Here is a 23,382-nt window from a genome sequence, read left to right as displayed (position 1 = left end):
TACACGTGTGCATGCATACAGACACTTAGTATTCATAGATACAAGCATCTATACTGTCTACAAAATGAATTCTTATAATACATACTGATTTGTAATTTTCCCTTTTTCATCGTGTACTGTAGGCATTTTTGAGGATTGGTGACTATGTACGTGAAAGAGATACCTTATGAGTAAAAACATACGCACACTGTTGTGTCAATATAGTATTTTTGTAAAAATAGCTGTTTTTTTGGGCTAACTGTAATCTTGGGGGGAAAGTTAGTCACCAGATGTAAATGACCAACAAAATTTTATATTCTCAACGTCAAGCCAGTTCAGATGATTTTGAATTAAAGTATGAACAAGTTGCGATTTGTGTCACTTTATGATGAGACTATATTCTGAGAAATGTATTGGTTGCTTTCATCCTTGTGTGAACATCATGGCTTATATTTATACAAAGCTAAGTGGTAGAGCCCATTGCATATGTAGTGCACATAATTGCATTCTGGGGTTCAAATATGACTGGAGCACAATGGGTTTGCTTGCACTAACAGCATCACAAATGTGACTAAGGGATTTTTCTACAGCTTTACCAGGATATAAGGATTTGTAAACTTTTAGTTCTATAGGACCACAACAAACACACATACACACACAAACACACACACAGACACGCGCGCACATGCACGCCCCTTCTGTTATGATGGTAGTGTCTATACAGACCTAACCTGTGTTAAAATTGTAGTTAAAGGTCAGGGGCTAAGAGTGCATGCTATGTAAACATGAGGGCTGAGTTCAAATCCCCTTGTAAAAAATGCCAGGCATGGTTGAATGACTCTGTGTAACCCCAGTGTTAGGGAGTACGGTGAGGTTATATGACAGACCCTGTCTCAAGGAAGGTGCAGAGGAGTAGAACAAGACACCCATGCCTCCTGGCTTCTACATATACATGGGCTTGCTCCTGCATGTACATACACATGTGAACATATGCTGTGCACACACATATACATAGATTCCACACAGGCACAAAATTCTTGCTAAAGTGGTGAGGTTTACGTGCAGTATTTGGAATGTCATTAACTTCTTGTGTGTGAACTTGGACTTCAGTGAAAAATACTCAAATTGAACCTGTGTGCTCATTTTGCTTAAAGAAGAAAATGGTAGCTGTGTCTAGATTGTAGCTAAAGTTGTATGTGATAAAGGACTTTATTTTGCAACTTAGAAAAGTAAAGAAAATCTAGGTATCTGTAGCAACATGAATCTTTGTCTCTGATAGTCCTGTATGTAGTATACACAATTGAGAATTGTGAGAAACATGTTAGAGGATCAACTTTGATTTCACTGATTAGAGCATGTGTGTCTGTATTGTGGTTACCTATGAAGCATTAATTAAACAAATAAGACCCATTATAGTCTCCTGAGTTGATGCTGTGGGACCTAGAAGCAAAAAGGTGCTGTTTTTGTTGTTTCTGAGCCAGGGTCTCACTACACCGTCCAAGAACTAACTCACTGTGTACTCCAGACTGCCTCAAACTCATGGCAGGCCCCTTGCCCTTGCCTCTCAAATGCTAGGATTATAGGAGGATACCATCGAGCCTAGGTAAAATATATTATTTTTCATGATTTTGTTCCTTTAATAATTTTCTGCAAATTTGGTAGGGTATTTTATTTAAAAAGACTACGTGTAGACAAGGGTTTTCAATATTTGTTTTGTTTAGTTTTTTTTTTTTTTTCTCTAGACAGTGTTTCTCTACATAACAGGTCTGGATGTCCCGAAATTCAGTGTGTAGACCAGGCTGGCCTCAACCTCAGAGAGATCTGCCTCCCGAGTGCTGGGATTAAAGGGGTGTGCTGCCACCATCAAGCTCCTCCTATTTTTCTATTATGGTGGTTGAAACAGCCCAGGTTTCAAGGCTGTCTGTCTGCCTCTTCACCTCTTGGAGTTTGATTTCATAGCAGGAAGATTCTCCACTCATAGGTGCAGTTATAAGGTCACAGACTTTATAGGAGCAGCAACATAGAGGTTCTTTTCTGACTTGGTTAACGAGGAAATGTTTTGAAAAGTTACTGGTGAATTCTGATGGTTGTGGATGAGGCTCATGCGGCAGGTAAGGGGGCATACTGAAATGCTTGTTTACCTGTCTTTCTGCTCATTTCCTGTTATGTATAGTCCCATTATCGTCATACTGCAAAAAAGTAATGCCAGGCTTCTGCAGAGGATCACTCATCTAAGAAAACCTGGAAAATTCGGACTCTTCTTGTAGTCAGACTTTTCTTTGGGCCACCAGCTCACAAATAATGAAACGGAGACTTATTAATTATGAAAGCTTGGACTTAGGTTAGGTTTGTTCCCAACTATCTCTTATAACTTAATTTACTCCATCTATATTGGTCTACATTCTATCATGTGGTGTTACCTTCCTTCTATCTTGGACCTTCTGTTTCCTCTCTGTGTATCCTGGTGTCTCCTGCACAGCCTAGATTCCTCCTCTTTCTCTCCCTGGAAATCCCGCCTATACCTCCCTCCTGCCTAGCTATTGGCCGTTCAGCTTTTTACTTCACCCATCACAGCAATACATTTTCACAGGGTTACTGCTGAGAGGCTGGCGAGCATTTCTTGTGCTTAGAATTTGGTAGGCATTTCTGCTTCTCGGTTGAATAGGAAACTTAAGAGCTCTCAGACAGGAAGCAGGAACTTGGGGAATGAACTGAAACGCCGGTCGTGGCTTTGAGTACAGAAGATAGAAGGCACAGTCATAAGCACTGGGATGAATCCAAGGAGAAGAGGCTGCATTCCACATGGCCGCTGAAGCTCCGTAGCTTCTGGAGGAGTCGAGAAGTTAGAAGAGTAGTTGAAAAATCCATAGCTTTACTGAAGGATAGGACTAAGTACTAGTCTAGTTATAACCCTTGCCAGGGAAATATTGTTCAGAAAAGTAGAGCAAAATAGGCCAGGCAGAGTGATATTTGTAGAGTTGGAATCAGAGACTTTCTTTCACCTTTGGTTAATTGCAAGCTTAGTTGAGCATGACTTTAAGGTCTTTGGGATATTTAGGGTGCAGAGAGCATCAGGTCCCAACACAAGAACAAAAACGTTTCAGAGAGTATTGGGATTTTCTGTGCCCACACAATTTTTTACAGAATGTATTCGTTGCTTTTCTGTTGCTGTCATAAAATATGAGCAAAAGCAACTTATGGAAAAAATTTTTCTGGGCTGACAGTTCTAGAAGGATAGGAGACCATCGTGGCAGGGAGGCAGGGCAGCAAAGAGCAGCCGTGACAACAGGAAGCTGGGAGATTACTTCTTCACTTTTGAACAATGAAGCAGAGTGAATTGAAAGTGGTGCCTCTCAATGGCCACCTGAGTCGGAGGCTTCCAACTAGGCTGCCTCACTTCCCCAGACTGTGCCTCCAACTGGGGGCCAAATGTTCTAATACCTGACCCTGGTAGGGGAGCATTGTCATTCAAACCGTCACACAAAGAAAGGTTAGGATTTCTTGGAAGCAAGTTGTTTTCTGTAATTGGAACCTAGAAAAGGCAAGGCTCAGGTGCACCTTTTGTGAGTTATGCAACCCTTAATTGGGAAGCCATGTGGTGTTTGTTTCCAGAAATAGAAATGTTGGCATTAGCATCTTCATTCAAACACAATTATACTATGGTATACCTCTTTTAAAAAGCTAAATGACTGATCTCCTAAGGATGTTACAATTCAAAACAACCCCCAGAAATTTTTAGACTCTTTTACTTAGATTTTGTGCTTAGTGTCAAGTATATAAGACCAGGATTTTTATATGCAACTAAGTTTTTAAAATTATATATATGTATATATGTTTGCATTAATTTTTAACATTTTCCTGATTACCAAGCCATTAAATATTAAATTATTTATAGAGTATATTTCTTTTCCAAAGAATTCCTCTTATTTGCAGTTTCACTTTTTAGTTTCAGTTACCCACAATCAGCCTGAGCACATTAAATGGAAAATTCCAGAAATGAATAATTCATGAGTTTTGAATAAAATTTCCCACAATATCTTGTTATTTTACTAATATCTAGTGCTAGTCCTCTCTCCCCCCCCCCCCCAAATTCTAAGTTAAACTTTATTATAGAGATGCGTCTACAGGGAAAGAGTAGTGTAGATGAAGTATGGTACTATCCAACTGCAAGCATGAAAGGAATGCCTTGCATTGTCCTCCATGGTAACAGGGGTGGGTGCTGCTCTTCCTTATAGGTGCTATCCTTTTAAACTACAGGCCAATTTAGAAGAGACAGCTGCAAAGTGAAAAACCTTTGCAGTGAATCTCCTACCTTTTTTTAATTCCTGAATTTCTTCCTTTATGTTTTGAGGTTAAGGTCTCAATATGTAGCTGAAGTGCCCTGGGATGCCCTTTTTATTATTTGTGTGCATGTGCCTTCACACAAATGGAGGTCTAAAGCCAGTTCTTGAGAATTGCCTCTCTCCTGCAACCTTATGGCCTCTGGGGACCAGACTCTGGTTGTCAGGTCAGCACATGGGTTCCTTTGCTCGCTGTGCCCTCCAGCTGGCCCTATTCCTGTGTGTGAGCAACATCACATCTACAGCTTAGCATCTCTCTATAGTTCTCTTGGGATTTTCCTAGGTAAAACTGAATAATTGGTCATTGTCAGGTCCCAAAGAACAAATACCGGGATGAAAAAGATACTTGTCCCCCTACGGTGGTAGGAGTATAATAATACTGGGGGCAAGTGGACATAAGGGCTCCACAAAAGGTATGTGTGAGGAAACATTACTGGTGCAGAATAGCTGCCCAACCTATCTTATCTCTGTGTCTTCCTCCATTTCTACCATGTACTCTGGTTACTTGGAATATTTCTCTGTAATGATTGGCCTATTGTTGCAATGATAAAATTTAGTAAAATGAGAAATTTGTTCTTAGCTAACAAGTTTCAGATAGCTGGTGCTTTTCTCAAAACAACTTTACCTGTAAGGACCATAGTATCTTTGTTTTATTCGTAGGGGGCTAAAGTTTCCAGCTGTCTGTCTTGAACTTGGGGAGTCTTGTCTTTAATTGAAGGGTCGCATTGACCCAGACACTCTTGAAGGAAAGAGGAGGTGAATGATGTACAAGGTCATTACCAAAGATAAGGAGGAAGTGACGGTGTCAGCCTGTACTCAGTGTACCTTGAATTGGGAAAACCAGAACTTTGCAATTCAGTTCCTGAAGTCACCTGGGAAGAAGGAACCTCAATTGAGAAAAATGCCTCAGTCTTGTTGCCCATTGACAAGTCTGTGGGGTATTGTTTTAATTTCTGATTGATGTGGGAGGGTCCAGCCCACTGGGGCCATTGCCATGCCTTGGTAGGTGGTCTTGGATTGCTTTAGAAAACAGGCTGAGCAAGCCATGAAGAGCAAGCTAGTAAGCAGCATTCCTCCATGGCTTCTGCTTCAGTCAGTTTCCTGAGTTCCTGCACTGACTCCAGGCTGTAAGGTGAAATGAACCCTTTCCTCCCCAAGTCATGGTGCTTATCACAGCAATAGGAGAAAAAGTAGGGCAGCTTCTGTGGGCTGGCTACATTGTTATGAAGTGCTACAATGTTTAACTTGATGAATGAACACATTCTCCAGTAACAATCTGCAAATGCGAGAGTATTGTTAAATAAACTGCAATGGCTTTTGATAGGTAGCAAACAGCTCATTTGGAAATAGTGACTCTGTTTATAGTTGGTTTTCGGCAAAAATTCATTTCTCTAGTTTTATGTTATTCCTAGCTAAGAAGCATTTTAAGTCATTTCAAATGTTTTCTGATGGTTACACCATTTTATTACAAAATCATGGAAAATATTTCTTTTGTTTAGGAGAATGACTGCAAATTTAAGGTGGAAAATTAGTTTTTACTTGTGGTCAGCTGATGGCTTTATTTTTTTAAGGTTTATTTGCATGTACAGCTTTATGCCAGAAGAGGACATCAGATCCCAGTATAGATGGTTGTGAACCACCATGTGATTGCTGGGAATTGAACTTAGGACCTCTGGAAGAGCAGCCAGTGTTTTTAACCACTGAGCTATCTATACAGCTCGGCATTTTAAAAAACCAGTCAAACTTGTGATTTTTTTGCCTCATAATCCTAAGCAGTAGGATTGACTTCTGCCTCTTGGGTTAAAGAAAAGAAATGGCAGTTCGAAATTGTTCCGTTAACTCATTTGACTTGTATGTATATGACTGTCCTGTAGACTGGTTCTGTAAGGTGTGTCCTTATAGAATTTCACCTCGCCACAAGATGATGTCATCTATAATGTTCATGTTTGAGCACTGCATGACTGAGTTACAGCAACAAAAGGCAAAACCAGTTCATATTGTATACGACTTTATAGTGGGCCAGAATCATAACTATCCTTGTTCACCTTTGGTCCAGAGACTGCAGGTTATATACCCTGCTTGGAGTTTAGTTCTTGCCCAGGTCTGCAACCATGCCCTGTGGTTGTGAGAGCACCCCTTCCCTCTGGTATCGCTGGCACTGCCCCAGTGTTGCTGAAAGACTAGGATTTTACCTGGGCTGGGCGCCTGGCTCTCAACCTCAGTGTTCGACTTTCAGGCACAGTGGCTCTGGAAACTGTAAGAGAAGAACATCAAAAAATACCTTTGGGTTCTTTTTTTAAAAACTCCAGTCTGGAGAGAGCACTCGTTGTTATGTTCTCTTGCAGAGGATCCCGTTCAGTTCCCAGCATGCACATGGCAGCTCACAGTCCTCTGTAACTCCAATTCTGGGAGATCTAGTGCTGTCTTATCTCCATGGGTACTAGGCATGCCAGTGGTGGACAGCCAGACTTTCAGGCGAACTACTTGCAAACATGAAATAAATCTAAAAAGATAATCGTAGCTGCAGGTCACTCTCACATAGCCAGCTGAGCTCATGGTGATGCATGGTACAAGAGAGCATTTCACAACATCCTCTTGTGCTACTGACCCTGGCCTTGCTTTTGAAGAAGGTTAAGCAACAGATTGCTCCATCTACATGAAAGGACAAACTACCTTCTTTTACTGCTGTTGTTGACATTGATTACAGATGCTTCAAAGAGGATTGAATTACTGCCTACTTTCAAGGAGACATATTTGAGATTAAGTAATCACAGACGTTATTGCAAAGGGATGTCTTAAAGGCACCTTCATTGTTGATCCAGCAGATGCTAAAATGTATCAGGGCTTGATGGGCAGTATTCACCTATGAAATACTAACGCTTACTGGCTGCTGTATGTGAATACACAGCTCACCTTCCTTAAACAGGGTTTCGTTGAGATGGAAGAAGGCTTTTCCTCTGCTTGACATCTTCTAGTAATCTGCTACTTCACTTTTGATGTGTTCTTGTTTGTATTTATCTATTTTGCAGTGCCAGAGATCATGCTATATGAATGCTTTACCACTCAAGCTGCACCCCCAGCCCTAAGCTTTGCTTTTGGCACTCTGGATATGTGTCTTATAGTAAAGCATTTTAAATACATAGGCAGTAAAGCTTCCTGTGGAGATGTTCCACCATGGATCTAACTAACCTATTCCAAATTTTACACTTGCTAAAATAGCTAGACTGGAGTGTTGTTTGTAAGTTGGTTAGTCAATACGTGAGATTGGTCAGGGCCTTTAAGCTTTCTGTCTGTGGCTTTTTGAGATGGCATTTTTCATTCCTCTGTGTTCTTCTAGAACCTCACATTCATTCTTTGTTATGCATGTGTTTTCATGGCCTGACATTTACATCAACTTTTAAAATAAAAATTGATTTTTAAGCAAGCCAGATAATACTCTCCTCATTAGTGATTGCAGGTATAACTGGATACCCTGTAGCTCTAACTTTAAAGGTCTGTACCATGTAGTTGGATGAGTGAATTTTCTTATAGGTGAACCTTGTCCTGTTGTACCTCTGTGTCTATATTAGCTTGCTGTCTACTTAAAATGTTTATTGAGTACTAAAGTTTCATGAGAGCAGAGCACAGTTTATGCTTATGGAATATTTCTTGAACAAATGCTTGCTCATGCATCTGCAACTACTATGGATTTGGTAAACTAGGTGTTTTTTAAATGTGAAGTACAGCAGGGCAGTGGTGCATGCCTTTAATCCCAACACTCAAGAGGCAGAGGCAGGTGAATCTGTGAGTTCGAGGCCAGCCTGGTCTACAGAGTGAGTTCCAGGACAGCTGGAGATACACAGAGAAACCCTGTCTTGGGGAGAAAAAAAAAACTGTGAAAGGAAAGAACTGTTCGATTCCTTTCCTGTTCAACTCTCCATGCAGTGGTGCTTGCAAAACCCAGTCAGTAGACCCCTTAATGATTTGTTTCCTGCTTCCTTAAATCTGGTACAGCAGGGTAGTATTACTTGAGTATTTAAGGATGACCCAATGATAAAGTCGTCTCTACATTTTCGTGTTGTAATGTTAGAAACTTTGAAGACTTCTTTCTTATAAATTAAAAGTGTATACTCCAGCTGGGTGGTGGTGGTTCATGCTGTTAGTCTCAGTACTCGGGAGGCAGAGGTAGATGGATCTCTGTAAGTTCGAGACCAGCCTAGTCTACAAGATCTAGTTCCAGGACAGGCTCCAAAGCTACAGAGAAACCCTGTCTTGAATGAACCAAATAAACAAAAAACAAATAAGTAAACAAATAAATAAATGATTAAATGAACGAATAAAGAGTGTACTCTTGTCTTTTTAAATGTGATGTTATTGTGATGTTATTTCTTTTAAATGAACACTTTTAAATTTTGAACATTCTTAAGCTCATAGTAAATATCTTAATGATAGTGCTACTGTCCATGTATAAATGGTGCTGTTTCCCCCAAATTTAACACTGTATACAACATGACAGAGGCAAAACAGTTATAAAAGCTAGAATTCACTTTGTACTTCCTAGGTATTATTTTCTGTTGCAGCATCCAAAATTATACATTTATTTTTAGAATATATAAATAAAATTATAAAAATAAACAACATATACGGGTAATCCTTTTACTTAAGAGATACCTGATATTTTAAACAATTTTATAGACATATTTGTCTGTTTTTTTCATACAGAGAATCTGAATTTCCCTAAAAGCGTGGCTGCTGAACATGTGCCTTTTTTGCAGATAAATATAACATTTATGGCTTGTTTCCTTGATAAACTTCTCTTTTATGTTTACTGTTTTTACTAAAACTTATTCATTTTCCTAAGATATTTTGTTGTATCTATTTCTTTGTTCAGCTGATTCTTTATTACACTAAGTACAAGGCCAGCTGTGTATGTGTTTACTGTTTTCCCACCTAACGAACCAGAGAAATGTGACTGTCAGCAGTTGGACCATTTAAACTGGTGGGTTTTTAAAAAAAATTTATGCAGTGAATTTTTTTCCTATTATGTTCATTTTGGTTGACCGCGTGAAGTCTGCAAATGCGTTGCAGGGTTTTTTCGATCTCCCTTTCTCCACATTTAGACTAGGGAGCTGACGCGAATCTTTAGGCCAAAGTGCCAAGCCGACTTACCTTCCGCAAGCCTCTGCTGGACAGTGTCCTTAAGAGCTACTCCAGTGGCTAGAGAACTTACACTTGAGTGTGTTGCCCATCAAAACAAGAGAAATAGTTTATGCATCTTTCAGGTTAAGCTTTGTCAAACGGCCTGATAGTTCTCTCCAGGGTTTGTCTGTATTGGATAGCTAGTGACAATGGTGCCACCAGGTGGCAGTTTATAGTCATGCAGCTATTATTGCTTCAGCATTTGCCACCATTTCAAACACTTTCTCCTATGCTCTTCTGTGTTCATGGTTTTATCTCTGTTTCTTTTCTACACTCGTGACACTAATTCTGCAGTATTTGAGCTGATATTCGGGGAGCTGAACACTAGGTGGGCAATTGGCTCTGATAGTCTAGTTAAATAGACTTTGGAATATGAGACATGTTATTAATAATAAGTGTAAACAGCCTGAGCAGATTCTTGTTTGCTCTGCTTTATGACGTTATGGTTCTTTGCGTAAAGGGCGTGTCTACTTTGTACTTGGCAAGACTATGAACTTTACTGTTTTTAACGTAAAACCTCTCAGTGTCTGAGAAGAAACAACTCCTATAAAGATGTGAAGAGGCACTTGCTTCAACCTAGCATGAAAGCTGTAACTTAGAAATTCTCCTTGAGCCAGGCAGTGGTGGAGCACACCTTTAATCCCAGTACTTGGGAGGCATAGGCATGCAGATGTCTGTGAGTTCGAGGCCAGCCTGATCTACAGAGTGAGTTCCAGTACAGCCGGTACTACACAGAGAAACCCCACCAAAGAAGTCCTCCTTGATTTCTTCTCTCCATCATTTGACTTATAATTTCATACAGTATTCATTTAAGAAAGACTCACTATGAATCTGCTCGGAGCCTTCACTGCATCTGTATGGGGTCCGAGTGGTACAGTGATGATCAAGACCAGCATGGCCTCCATCTTCAGTGGGAGAACCAAAGCAGGAGAACACAAACTCAGAGAAGTTTAAGTCAGTGTTCAAGGGTGCTTTGGGGCCCAGTGTCAAGTGCACATGGCATAAATGGGCAGTCAGAGAAGGCTTTCTACCAGTACTGCTTAAATTAAGCCCTAAAGGAAGCCAGAAAAAGAATAGAGTGTTCATGGCTGAAGGAAAAATAATGTGCTAGGAAAGGAGGCATATCGACTCCTGCTTGCTGTGCAAGCTGCCTCTCAGCTCCCTAACCTTGGGAGGAGCACTCAGTGCACTTGTGAGCGGCTGGTCTTTTCTCTCATTTTTTAGTATGCTAACAGTGCAGCTGCGCTGGAGACCCAGGTCATTAGCATTCCAGCAACTCCATCTCTAGGATCTGCATTAGTTTAGAAACAACCGGATTCGCTTTGTCATTGGCTGGTAATCAAGCAGGCATTATTTGCTGTGCGTTGCTAAGGTTCCCAGAGAATTATAGATGGGAAATTAGAACTGGTTATATTTGTTTACAAAACAGCACAAAATGTGCATTATTTGCAAAGGTAGAAATTTTGTTTGCTGAAGTTAGCTTGACAATTTTTTTTCTGGTTTTTAATGATAAATTGGAGCTCATTTTCAAAAATATGGGCTATAGTCTTTTAAACTCATATGAATGTAAAACAAGCAAACTATAAGTGGAGATAGTCCATTCCTTCCAGTGCATCTGACTTATTTTAAAATATAAACTTTTAAGATGGGAACTTTACTTCAATTTGAAGTCAAAAATTAATCTGTCACTCTAGATTTTAGCTGAATTACAAATGTTCGGTTTTACATAAACTAGATGTTATAGAGTGTGTGTGCGCTCGTGCATGCATATGTGAGAGAGAAAGCGGGGAGAGAGCAAGTTTAATGGTATATAGCTAGCGCTCTCATTCCTTACATATCACACATGGCTGTGGCTTCAAAGAGGAGTGTGTACCTGGGAATGTTTTGCATAGTGAAGGCTCGCTTTGGCTACTGTGGCCATACATCCTTACTTGCTGTATGTAGGAAACAAGGTAGGGGCTAACTAGAGACATCTTAAGAGTATTTTTCCAAGAAAGGGAGTTTGATTCTACTCTCTGGGATGACAGGCATATAGTCTTGGCAAGTGATAGTCCTTGGCAAGTGATAGTCCTTGGCAAGCTGGGAAATGGGATCACCCTAATTTTAATCCATTCTCAGTGGATCATGTTTTTGGATATAGCCTCTCAAGTGTGTCGGTTCCATACAGTTACATATAAGCAGTGGAGCCATGGACATGCGTTATTCTTTAAGTGAATCTCTTGTTGTGTATTGCAAAAAAAAAAAAAATCCTATGCATAGCACTTGTGTTCCTTTCATAATTGTCAGTACTGTGGACTTCCTGCAGCTAGGCCCTTCGAGGTTATTGGAGGACACTTTCATAGACGTGTTGGCCTTACAGGAAATGAGATTACGTAATGATACTTTATTGTTGCCTGAAACATTTTGGAATGAAAGCTTTGAGGGAAAGAAATTCAGCCATCCGAGCCCTGCTTTGTGAAGTCAGCCTCTGTACATTTTGCAAGGTCTCCCAGTTGCATAGAATGTCTGAAGCAAGACTGTGTTAGGCAAGGGGCTAGCCTCCAGAGTCTGGATATTTGTTCCCAGAGGCCAGATGGTAAACAAGAAAGGATTATAGCATTCACTCCTGAAATCCCCTCTCTTCAAAGACTCTCTAAATACCAGTGTAGAAAGCAACACTCTGGGTCTTCCACACACACAGACATTGAAAGAGTAGTTCTTCTTACAGGCTTCATAGATACAGGGACTGAATCTGGACAACTAGAAATGTTTTCATTACAGAATGAAGGAATATATGATGTGTTACCAACTAAGTATTATTCAGTTGTCTTCTATTATTTGTGTTCCTGATTGTTTTAACACGAAAGGTAAATGGACCTGTGGTACCCACAGAAATGATTTACACTTTCAATGGTGTGTGGAACGCTTCATGGTTGTTGGCTTTTTGATACCATCTATTCACTTAGTGATAGTTAAAATATTTCTGGGGGTGACTCATGTGGAACCCAGGCAGTAGTGTGTTTTCCTCCCCCCACCCTGCCCTTCCTTAACTAGCATTTATGTGTTTGTGCTGAGGGATGAAACCAAGGCACCTACCTTAGTCTTAGCAAACCGTTAGCATTGCAGTTATAATAGGAAATATTGTGTTTATTTGACTTTGAATCTAGTTTAAAAATTGAAGTGTCAGTGGTGGTGCATTTCTGCAGGAGGCAGAGGCTGGTGGATCTCTGAGTTCGAGGCCAGTCTGGTCTACAGAGCTAGTTTCAGGACAGCCAGAGCTACAAAGAGAAACCATGTTTTGAAAAGGGAAGGAAGGAAGGAAGGAAGGAAGGAAGGAAGGATCCAATCTACTTCTATTAGTAATTTAAACTCAAAACCAGCCAGGTGGTGGTGGCGCACGCCTTTAATCCCAGCACTCGGGAGGCAGAGACAGGCGGATCTCTGTGAGTTCGAGACCAGCCTGATCTACAGAATAAGTTCCATGATAGCCAGGAGTATTACACAGAGAAACCTTGTTTCAGAAAAGGAGAAAAAATAAAACAAAACAACTTTGTTGCTTTTAAGTATCATTTATTCCCATGAGTAGGTAGGGTCAAACACCTTAGGGGCCATATTGTTGCCAGCATATACACATATCAGCATACATTAGATGTAATTAAAAGACTCTTGCCAGGTTTCTACCATATTATTAGTGATAGATACAAGGAATACCTTCTCTTTGGATGCTGTAAAAAGTGTAGGAAAAAATGAAGGTTAAACTTTAAAAAGCCATAATCTTGGTCTTTCCATGTTGGGGTGTTGCTTAGGTGAATTTTAGAGTGTTATACTTGAAGCTTCATCTCAAATCAGATTTATCTCCCATGTCTTGGATATTTTTTCATATCCACAAACACTTCTTTAACAGTGGTGCATTTGGTACCACAAGTACATCACTATGTTCCAGGCTCCCTTTGAGGGTCTTTCCTAATGTTCCCATGTCTCTACCACAGTGATGGCTGTGTCTCACTGTCTTTTGTGTGAGTGTGTGTGTGCATCTCCGTCTCTCGTTATTTTTAGTTCTAGAAGCATAGTCTTAAGCTAACAGTCATGAGATATGACTTAAGGCCTCTTGCCACACATTGCCAAATTCCTTTCTATAAAACATGTGCCAATTTATACCCTTAATACCCTTTACTTTTTTCTTTTTTGAGACATGGTTTCTCTGTGTAACCCTGGCTGTCCTGGCACTCTGTAAACCAGGTTAGCCTTGACGATCTGCTTCCTGGAGTGCTGGGATTAAAGGCATATAACTGGCCAATTTCTACCCTTTTCAACATTATATAAAGGTCCTTTTGTCTGATTTTGATGTCACCATTTTCTTTTTGTTGGCCCTACTTTGACTGAAACTATAATGTGTTCTTACCTATTTCAGTAAGTAAAAGTTCCTGGAGAACTGGAAGTAGATATACAGTAAATACTAGACCGGAAGGAGCTGGTAGTTCCTGATCATACTTTCAGAATTACACAAACAGGCTCTAAGCCTTTGTTTCTTTTTTTTAAATCTTTTTTTTTTTTTGTTTCTTTGTTTTTTTTTCGAGACAACGTATCTTTGTAGCTTTGGTGCCTGTCCTGGAACTAGCTCTTGTAGACCAGGCTGCCCTCGAACTCACAGAGATCCACCTGCCTCCCCCTCCTGGGTGCTGGGATTAAAGGTGTGCACCACCACCGCCTGGCAAGACCTTGTTTCTAAAGACATATTTTTTCTTATATCATTTACAGAGGAAATTGCAAATTTTTTCCTAAAGTATTACACCAACCACTCATTATATTAGTCATTTCTGTGATTATACCTATTTAGACATGGTGTGTGTGTGTGTGTGTGTGTGTGTGTGTGTGTGAAAAAGAGAGAGACTTATATAACTTCTGAATAAATAAAAAACCCACACATTTTGTGAAAAGTTCTATTGTAGTAGTTTCTCACTAAGATCTGCTAATTAGCATGTACTTCCTTGAAGTATTGTTCAGCTCTTTAATATTTTAAATGAAAGCTTGGGAAGCCCAGGCTCATCCATGGTATCAGGACACCTTTTTGGTGTTTTGAGGTAGGGTTTCTTTGTTAACCCTGGCTGTCCTGGAACTTGCTCTGTAGACCAGGCTGGCCTTGAACTCCCAGAGATCTATCTGCCTGTCTCTGCCTCCAGAGTGCTGAGTTTAAAGGCGAATGCCACCTGCCTGGCTCAGGACACTTTTTGAATCAGCTTGCCAGGCAGATAATTGGCAGTTCAATGCCTGCTGTTTTACAGTTTGTTGCCTAAGATGTTTGAATTATAGCTGTGAGGTTATGGCAGTGTTCATCTCTTCAAAGTGTCTCTCACCTAGGGTGGTTCAAAAAAAGTCAAGCAGGATCTGCCACTGATAGCAGAACAAATAAAGCTCCCTCACGTAAAACTGTCTTAAGAAGCATGTGCTGTAGAAACCTCTAAAGGAGAAATGAGTAGACTTGTTTGTTATTGTCATTGCTACATATGCTGTTTAGATTCACTGTAAGTTCAAGAACTGTTCTATATAAACAATTGTTCTACAGATAGACAGCAATTAGTATCCTATCTTTTAAGGGTTTGGGGCATGATTGGTATATAAAAGTTGAATATATTTAATGTTTCCAGTTTGGCAAGTTTACAGATATGTGAATACCATAAAATCGTCACACTCTCTGTACAATAAACCAATCCAGTACCTGCTGAACTTTCCTCTCATCTTATTATTTGTATTTGACTGACAAGAGTAATACTCTACAAAAGTTTTCTCTGCAAGATTTTAAGTCGGCAAGACAGTATCGTTATCTCTAGTTACCATATTGCAGAATAGATCTCTAGGAATTATCTTGCATAACTGAAACTATGTGTTTGTTCTTTGACTACTACAAGTTTATTTCTCTCCCAGATCCTGGTAACTACTGTTCTAGCCTCTGCTTCTATGACTTTGGCTATTTTTGATTCCATACACAAGTACTATGCCTCGCTTAGCATAGTGCCGTAGCATAATGTTCCTTGATGTATCTAGGAGAAGAGTTCCCTTTTAAAACTGAGTTTACTTCTTCCAGTCTAATAATTTTTATTTATTTATTTATTATATAGTTTACAGTATTCGGACTGCATGTATGCCTGCACCAGATCTCATTACAGAGGGCCGTGAGACACCATGTAGTTGCTGGGAATTGAACTCAGGACCTCTGGGAGAATGGGCAGTGCTCTTAACCACTGAGCCAGCTCTCCAGCCCCTCCAAGTCTAATGTTTCGTTGAGGTGTTGTGTGGCTTGTAATCCCAGCACACAGAAGGCTGGGGCATTAGGATCGCCAAGTCTGAGACCAGCCTGGGCTACATAGAAAGAATATACCTAAAACAAAACACACAAACAAGTAAATAATCAAAACTGCTTATTTGGTCTCTGAAGTCCTTAACATTGTTGGTAAGGAGTGAAATTTGTCTACAAGAAATTTACCCTTCTGTCTCAGTTGAAGTCTGGAACTTGCCTATGTAGCTTAGACAAATCTATATCTAGCTGTGTACTAACTAGCTGGGGGAGACGCCATATAAAATAATGGGTAGTAATAGAAATTTTACCTGGGATGGGTTTCTGTTATTTGTCCTCTGAAATAATTGATGTTCTTTCCCTGACAGTGGGATACAGAGATAAGACGTGGTTCTTGCTCTTTCGATCTTAACCCAGGGCAGAATCACTCAACTTAAGGACTATTGGAGAGGAATTTTAGGAGATCAGAGAGGAGCAGACATTTAAACTTGTGGCCATGAAGGTATTCTTAATAAAGGTAGCTTTGGAGCACAAGTCTGGGTAGAAACAAAAACATGAACTAAAGTTTCTAAAACAAGGGCACTTCTGAAAATGGGATTTTAACAGTTTTTCAGGTAGTAAATGGTTTCTTTGGGGGCATAGTACAAATAGATTTTTTTTTTTGCTTAGTAAAGTAACAAAGTATGGTATCTATATTATTGTAGGCTATTGTGCACTGCTGATAGAACTATAGCTACAGATGTTCTTCAAGGCAGTTTGGACTGTATGTCAGCAGACTCCCCACGCATATTCCTGTTGCCTTCCCTCCCCACCCCCTGGAAAGATATTTGACTCGGTAATCTTGATTTAAGTAATACAGGGAAGAATTTTATAATCTTTTTTGGTTTTGAATTTGTTAATGGATTTAAAGAAGCTGCTACCCTGCAGGGAAGTGAGAAGATGACCTGGAAATCAGAAAGCAGATCTCTTACTACTAAACAACAACAACAACAACAAAAAATAAATAAATAAAACAAAACAAAAAGAACCACCTTTGACCAGAAAGCATTCAAATTGAAAAGAAAAGCTAAAACTGGTGGGAGCAGATGCAGAGACCCACAGCCAAACACTAGGTGGAGCCAGAGGAACCCCAACAGTAGGGAGAGGAAGAATTGCAGGAGCCAGAGGGGTCAAGGACACCACGAGAAAATGGCCCACAGAATCAACTAAGCAGGGCTCATAGAGACTGAAGCGACAAACACGGACCCTGTATGGGTCTGAGCTAGGTCCTCTGCATATACCTTATGGTTGTGCAGCTTGGTGTTCATGTGCAACTCCTAACAGTGAAGGGGCAGGGGGGTCCCTGACTCTTGCCTGAGCTTGGGTCCCTTTTCCTCCTACTGGGTTGCCTCATCCAGCCTTGATATGAGGGTTTGTGCCCAGTCTTATTGTATCTTTGTAAGGCCTTTTTCGTGTATATCCCTGGAAAGCCTACTCCCTTTTATTGAAGGGAGACGAAGGAGGAGGAGTAGATTGAGGGGAGATGGGAGGTGTAGGAAGAGACTGGGAGAAGTGGAGGGAGGGAAAACTGGTTGGGATGCAGTGTATGAAAGAAAGAATGAAAGTTTATAAAAGAAAAAAAAAGCTATCTAAGAAAAACATTTACAGTAGTTCAGACAAAAAATTATTTCCATAATATGCAAAGGACTCTTGATCAATCAGCAATGAATACCTAAGTAGAAGTAGGGAATTAGGCAGAGGACATGAACGAGAACTGAAGAGTTGAATGGAAACTGTTTTAGTACATGCACAGCTCAGCGCAGTGTCGGCGAGGGTATGGGAAGGCAGCACACTGATGGATTATTTCTGGGAAATGAAGTGGCAGCCTTTTTTTTTTTTGAGAACCTGTTTATTTGCTGAATATTTTTTAGGCATTCACAAAAATATATAAAAACACTATGGGTCTTTCCCACAGCTTCACTTAATCTTAACACTTTACATGCAGTAGTATAATCATCAACACTGTCAGAGTGGGTATGTACTACCAAATCACAAAGTAGGGTTTCTGCTAATCTTTTTCAGCTTTAGTTTACGGCCTGGGGTCATGTCACCTTGTTCTAGCTCTTACTCTCCTGTTACTATAACACCTTTAAAAAATTCTCTATGCTAGAACCTAGCTCCTCGCGCTTGGAGGCCAAGTGCTGCACCACTGAGCTATATCCCCAGCTTCCCAGCGCTGATGGTTTGTAGATGAGATTCTTCAGTTTCCTCGTGGAATGTCCTTAGTTTGGACTTCTCTGATGTTTTATCCATGACATCTTGAAGTTATTAAATTTGGGCAGCATTGCCTTGGGAACACTGTGCTCTTGACGATGCGTCATACCAGGGGACACATGATGATAAGTCTCTGACACTGCTCTCATGCTAAACTTCTTCATTTGGTTTAAGTTGGGCAACTAACCGTAAGTTACTGTTTTTCCTTTCTCAGAACACTGTGGGAATGAAATTATGTATCAGGCCAGGACTTGTGGGATGTTGCTAGTTCCTGTAACTAGTGAAGGTAGCTGTGATTAGTTAGGGGCATGTCAACTGGGGTTCTCTGGAGTCAGATTTTTATTTTTATTCTTCTGTTTGTTTGAGGCAGGGTCTCACTATGGAGCCCTGGCTGACCTGGAACTTGCCATGTAGACAAGGCTTCTCTTGAACTCACAGAGACCCAACCATCTCAGTTTCCCTAAGGTGTATGCCACCATGCCTGACTTTAGTTTTTATATTTATAATAAATATCAATGTTCACATTCTATTTTATCAATACATATTTGAGTGGATACTTTTGAGATCATGAATATCCAATTTCAGCTTCCCAGTTTTTCCTGTTGGTGCTGGCATTCATCAGTTGGTGGGTATGAGCAGGGCCCGTGGAGTCCATAAGAGGGCATTGTTAGATCCTCTGCAACTTGAGTCACAGGCAGTTGTAAACTGCCCAGTGTGGGTGCTGGGAACTGAACTTAGGGCCTCTACAAGAGCAATAAGAGCTTTTAGTCACCACTGGACTGTCTCTCCAGCTCCCAATTTATTTTATGGAAAATTTGGAAGATACTAAATTTGCCTGGAAATACAAAAGCATACAAATATTCAAACAGCTAGATTTAATATTTAGCATAAATGGTGCACATATGTAAAACTCAAGCATGCATGTATAATAGAACCATAATTGGTTTGGAGATCAATATTTTAAAGTTTTAAATTGTGTTCCAGGACAAATAGAGGATTATCTGTTTCCCTGATAAGATGTATAAAACACTATTATTGCTTAGGAAATTGTTTTGAATTGGCCTGGCTCGAGTTTACTTTGAGGTTTGAATACAATGGGCTGATTTCCTTGCTGTTTTTCCATTCAACTCTGAAACATCCTATTTTCAACTTAACATTGATGCCTGAGACATTAATTACAGGAGAGCAACTCATGCCTGGAACCATTTCAACAGATGCTATCACAAGTTTAGTATTTACTTGACTTTTAAAAGAATGTTTTAAAATGATTGCTTAATAGACTCATTTACTTCCAGAGAGGCCCCAAACCAAACACTGGGATGGTTTGTTTCTGAAGTCTGTTCCCAAATATGAGGTTATCTAAAGGTTAAGAACACTTCCATGTATTTGTAACACTTTGGAATCTCCTTTGGAAAAATTCATTTGTTAACTCTCTCATTAGTTCTATGGATGTGGTTTTTCACCCTTGTGTTTGGTGAATTAGAATTTCTCAGTTCTGTGTCTTCCATAATTGTCCATCTTCAACACTGTAGTTTTCTACCCCACCAGGTTTATTCCGTAGAAGCAAACCATATTATATTCTTTCAGTATGGGAAAATGTTGCTAAGCTAAGACATTTCAGCTTTCTTATTGTTGTGGTCCTGCTGCAGCCTGGGTTCAGGTCCTGAGATGGGGAAGGGGTGTTGGCATGAAGAAATGAATTGTCTGACCACCAGATGAGTTTCACGGAAGTGGCTGGCCCCAAATAGCTCCAGCTGTCTTTATTTATACGTCAAAAGCAAGCATGCTTTTCCATACTAGCAAACAAGTTTTCCCATCCTTCAGTCTTAACCTCCAGCAAAACCAAATATGTTTTCCCCCATTTTTTATATCAAAACAGCTTTAAACCAAAAACAACACTTATCATTTTGCTAGCTTGGCCAAATACTATGCCAGGCCTCTCTTGCATCTTTTTTTTTTTTTTTTTTTCAAAACTAAAAGGTGATAAAGTTAGGGCTAGGCACACATTTTCAAGAGTAGCAAACCCATTCAAAAACAGTTACAGAAATAGGGGCGATCTGCCAGCACTGAATTAGAACAGCTCCTGGGGTCTGCAGTGGCAGCCGACATCCCCAGACAAGAAACTTGAGAAACGTCAGCTCCCAGAGAGTTTTAGGGGAAGATATTCGAGAAAACCTGGGGTTTCCAGGAATGATCACATCTGTCTCATGCATGATTGACAAAATGTCACTAAAACTGCCAAGAAAATCATCAATCACTATAAGACGAGCATGCAGGCCGCACAGTCCCAACAGAATTCTGCACTGTCCCCAAAGTCCGCTGGTTCTTGCCAAGTGAGTCCCTGTGGGCTTTTGCCTCATCTGGAGCCCCCTTTGGAAAAGCACTCATAAAAGTAGTCTGCAACTAGGCCGCATGGCTCCCAACACCTTATGTTAAAAACACTTGTATATTCATGATGAAGAGAATTCTGAGTAAGGTTTGCTTTATAATTTTAGCAAAATCATCCCTAAGTCGAATCTGCTTATGATAATCCGCATAGGTTTTCTATATTACATGAGCTCTCAGATTATTTGGCTAGAATGAGACTGGGAGGAGGGTGCTATATTGTAGAGGGAGCCGGGGAGGGTTGAAGATTAGTTCTGTTGTGTAGGGAATTCTGGCTAGGTTAGAACATGTAATTTGATTCCTTTTCTCTGGTGGGCAGCCATTACATCCTTCATTTTCCTATTTGGTGCTAGGTGTTGCCGCTTTAGTTGTTGGGAAAGCGGGACCAGCAGCCAAGACCTTGAGAAAATGACAAGAGGCTGCTGCCCCCTTGAGTGAGCCCCACTCACTTAGCTCACCTGAACTCCTAATGTTACTACTTCACGTCCAGCACTCATCTTAGTAGTTCCGTATTTTTGCCTCTGGTGGCTGGCTTTTCCTGAGCTAAGGTGCCCAGAGATGTGAGCTGTTACCTGGGTTGCTTTGGCGAGGATTCATGTCCCATGTCACAGTACTCATAACTCTTGTCTCTCACTGCAGAATCAAATCGCGGGAGATACTCCTGTTCTTCTTAAAAGGGAAAGAAGACATCTGTAAGTATGTGTCCTTCAGGACTTAAAATGTATAATTGTATACATGTTTTGAGGCTATTCAGGGAGCAACCTTACCAATATCTATAATGTTAAAAAGGCAATATTTGGGAAAATAAAACGGGAAAACATGTTTACTTTATGTAACGTCTAGAATTTCAACCACATGTAATTCCGTTGTAAAAGGAGAGGACTAGTTAAATCCTTTCTTTGAGTCATGCATGCCCCAAGATGGAGGTCCAGAGTTCCAGTTCTGAGTACCAAGGTGTCCAGGCTATCTTTTGGCAGGCTGAAGAGCTTCCTTGTCTGTAAACGGGGCTGGATAGCAAGCACACAGCCACTGATGCACCGTAGCAGTGAACACTCATCTCAGATGGAAGCTTATTATTGTACCTTAGTGGCTCTTTCTCAAGCTGACGTTACTGAGCAGATGCGCACAAACTTAACTAGCAGCATTGCCCTTCACTGAGGTGCTTATTTCCGGACTGTGATGTGGAGAGCCATACAAATACAACAGAGCCCTTGAAGTCATCATGTCTGAGACTTAGAACTGGAAAATCACCCAGATCAGTGGTTCCCAAATGGGGTTTGTAGGCCAGTGCCAGCTAGTGGAGAGGTTTTTACTAGGCCACTCTGGAGCATGGCTAAAAGGAGCAGTAGGCTTGCATTCTCTTTTTAAGGCTAGCCATTTTCATTGTAAAGGCTATGCTGGTCTCAATTGGGAGAGGTAAGCATGCACTTCATTGTATAAAACGACAGGGACTGTAAATGCTAGGGGCATTTTTAACACCCATACCTCACAACAAAATAGCTCTGTGTGGTTATGGTTATCCTTAAAAACCAAGCCTGTCTTTGATGTGTTGAAATGTGAATCTAACTTTCTAATTTTACAGATGAGAAGTGACAGGCTCATTTGTTTCAAACCTGACAGCTTAGCGACTCTGACGCTGCCTCTCTCGTATTTCTGGTCTTCTACGCATTGATTTCAGTGTACTAAGTTACGACTTTGAAACAGAAGATAAGAGTAGCTCTTCCATGCTAATGACTACTTTCCAAGCATGAGAAATTCAAAAGACTTAATGCTCTTACATGCCTAAATTGATGGCCTCTCATTGGTTCACATTAGGAGAATCTTAAACGTGACCACGGATGAGGCCAGAATTAGCTATCTGGGAATTCAGGTCCCTCAGGCTCTGCGCTACTGCATAATTGACAAACTAGGAGGCTGATCAGTCTTCTCAGCTTTCCCTTTGGAAAATAGGCTGCTGCCATTGGGAGCAGTGTATCAAACCTCTGGCACTACCTTGTTCTTGCATGTACACCGACATGCACAGGTACACACTTACAGCAGCTGGCCTTGGCCAACCCAAGTGGAGTCCATCTAGGCTCCGGCAGAAAACACGCTCTAGCAATTGGCAGCTATGTTCAGGAGCTTTCAGATCGTGCCCTGTGTGGTGCTTTGGAGGCTCTCCATCAATTGTCATAACTTTGCTCCAACTATCTCAGAATAGATTTCAAAACAAAATTAATTTCCTTATTGCCTTTGCCTCCCTCGCCTCGGTGAAACATGGGCCAGATAAGCAATGTGAATGTAAGAAGACAGAGCAGAGTGGAATATATCCCTGACCTTAGCATGGAGATGCTAACATTAAGAATACTTCTCCATGATTTTTTTTATATTTGACTTTGTATGATTTTGTTGTTCAATGAAGAATTTATTATTTTTTGAACGTCAGAATCCCCTCTTGATGAATTGTTAAGGTAAAAGTGGCATTGGGGAATTTCTCCTATGTGCCCCTTTCCCCTTTACTCTCACTGATTGGCCATGACATTCTAACAGGTTTATTAATGTTGGAGTTTTTGTGCTTTTTAAAAGATCTCTATATTATGAATACCATGGCCTGTCTGCCTGTATGCCTGCAGGCCAGAAGGGGGCGCCAGATCTCAGTACAAATTATTGTGAGTCACCTTGTAACCGGTTGTGGGAACTGAACTCAGGACCTCTGGAAGAGCAGTCAGTGCTCTTAACCACTGAGCCATCTCTTCGCCCCCCCCCCCCCCTTCTTTTTTAGACAGGGTTTCTCTGTGTAGTCCTGGAACTTACTCTGTAGTCCAGATTAGCTTTGAACTCACAGAGATCTGCCTACCTCTGCTTCTCACTGTGATCAAAGGCGTGTACCACCACTGCCCAGTAAATTCTGTTTTTTTTTTCTTTAGTCTTATTCATAAGATTTATGTAACACTAAAGATTGAAGTGTTCTTTAAAAAAAAAAAAGAACAGTGTGAT

The 23,382-nt window shown here is 40.5% G+C and overlaps 1 protein-coding gene across 6 annotated transcripts in view; it reads left to right on the top strand.

Annotated features, from left to right (window-relative positions):
* Acsl4 (acyl-CoA synthetase long chain family member 4) overlaps positions 1-23,382 on the top strand; it is a 75,837-nt gene that overhangs the window by 10,391 nt on the left and 42,064 nt on the right. For 3 of the 6 annotated variants that reach the window (XM_050124009.1, XM_050124007.1, XM_050124005.1), the window contains exon 2: positions 21,046-21,098. The gene's annotated coding sequence lies outside the window, so the exon portion shown is untranslated. Of the gene's footprint in view, positions 1-21,045; positions 21,103-23,382 lie in introns of all 6 variants that reach the window. The other 3 variants (XM_050124010.1, XM_050124008.1, XM_050124006.1) reach the window with 1 other exon arrangement.

Source organism: Alexandromys fortis, unplaced genomic scaffold (genome assembly GCF_014885135.2).
Source record: "Alexandromys fortis isolate MF-2015 unplaced genomic scaffold, M_Fortis_MF-2015_v1.1 scaffold_195, whole genome shotgun sequence".
Taxonomy (NCBI): domain Eukaryota; kingdom Metazoa; phylum Chordata; class Mammalia; order Rodentia; family Cricetidae; genus Alexandromys; species Alexandromys fortis.
This window is presented reverse-complemented; position numbering and strand designations above follow the sequence as displayed.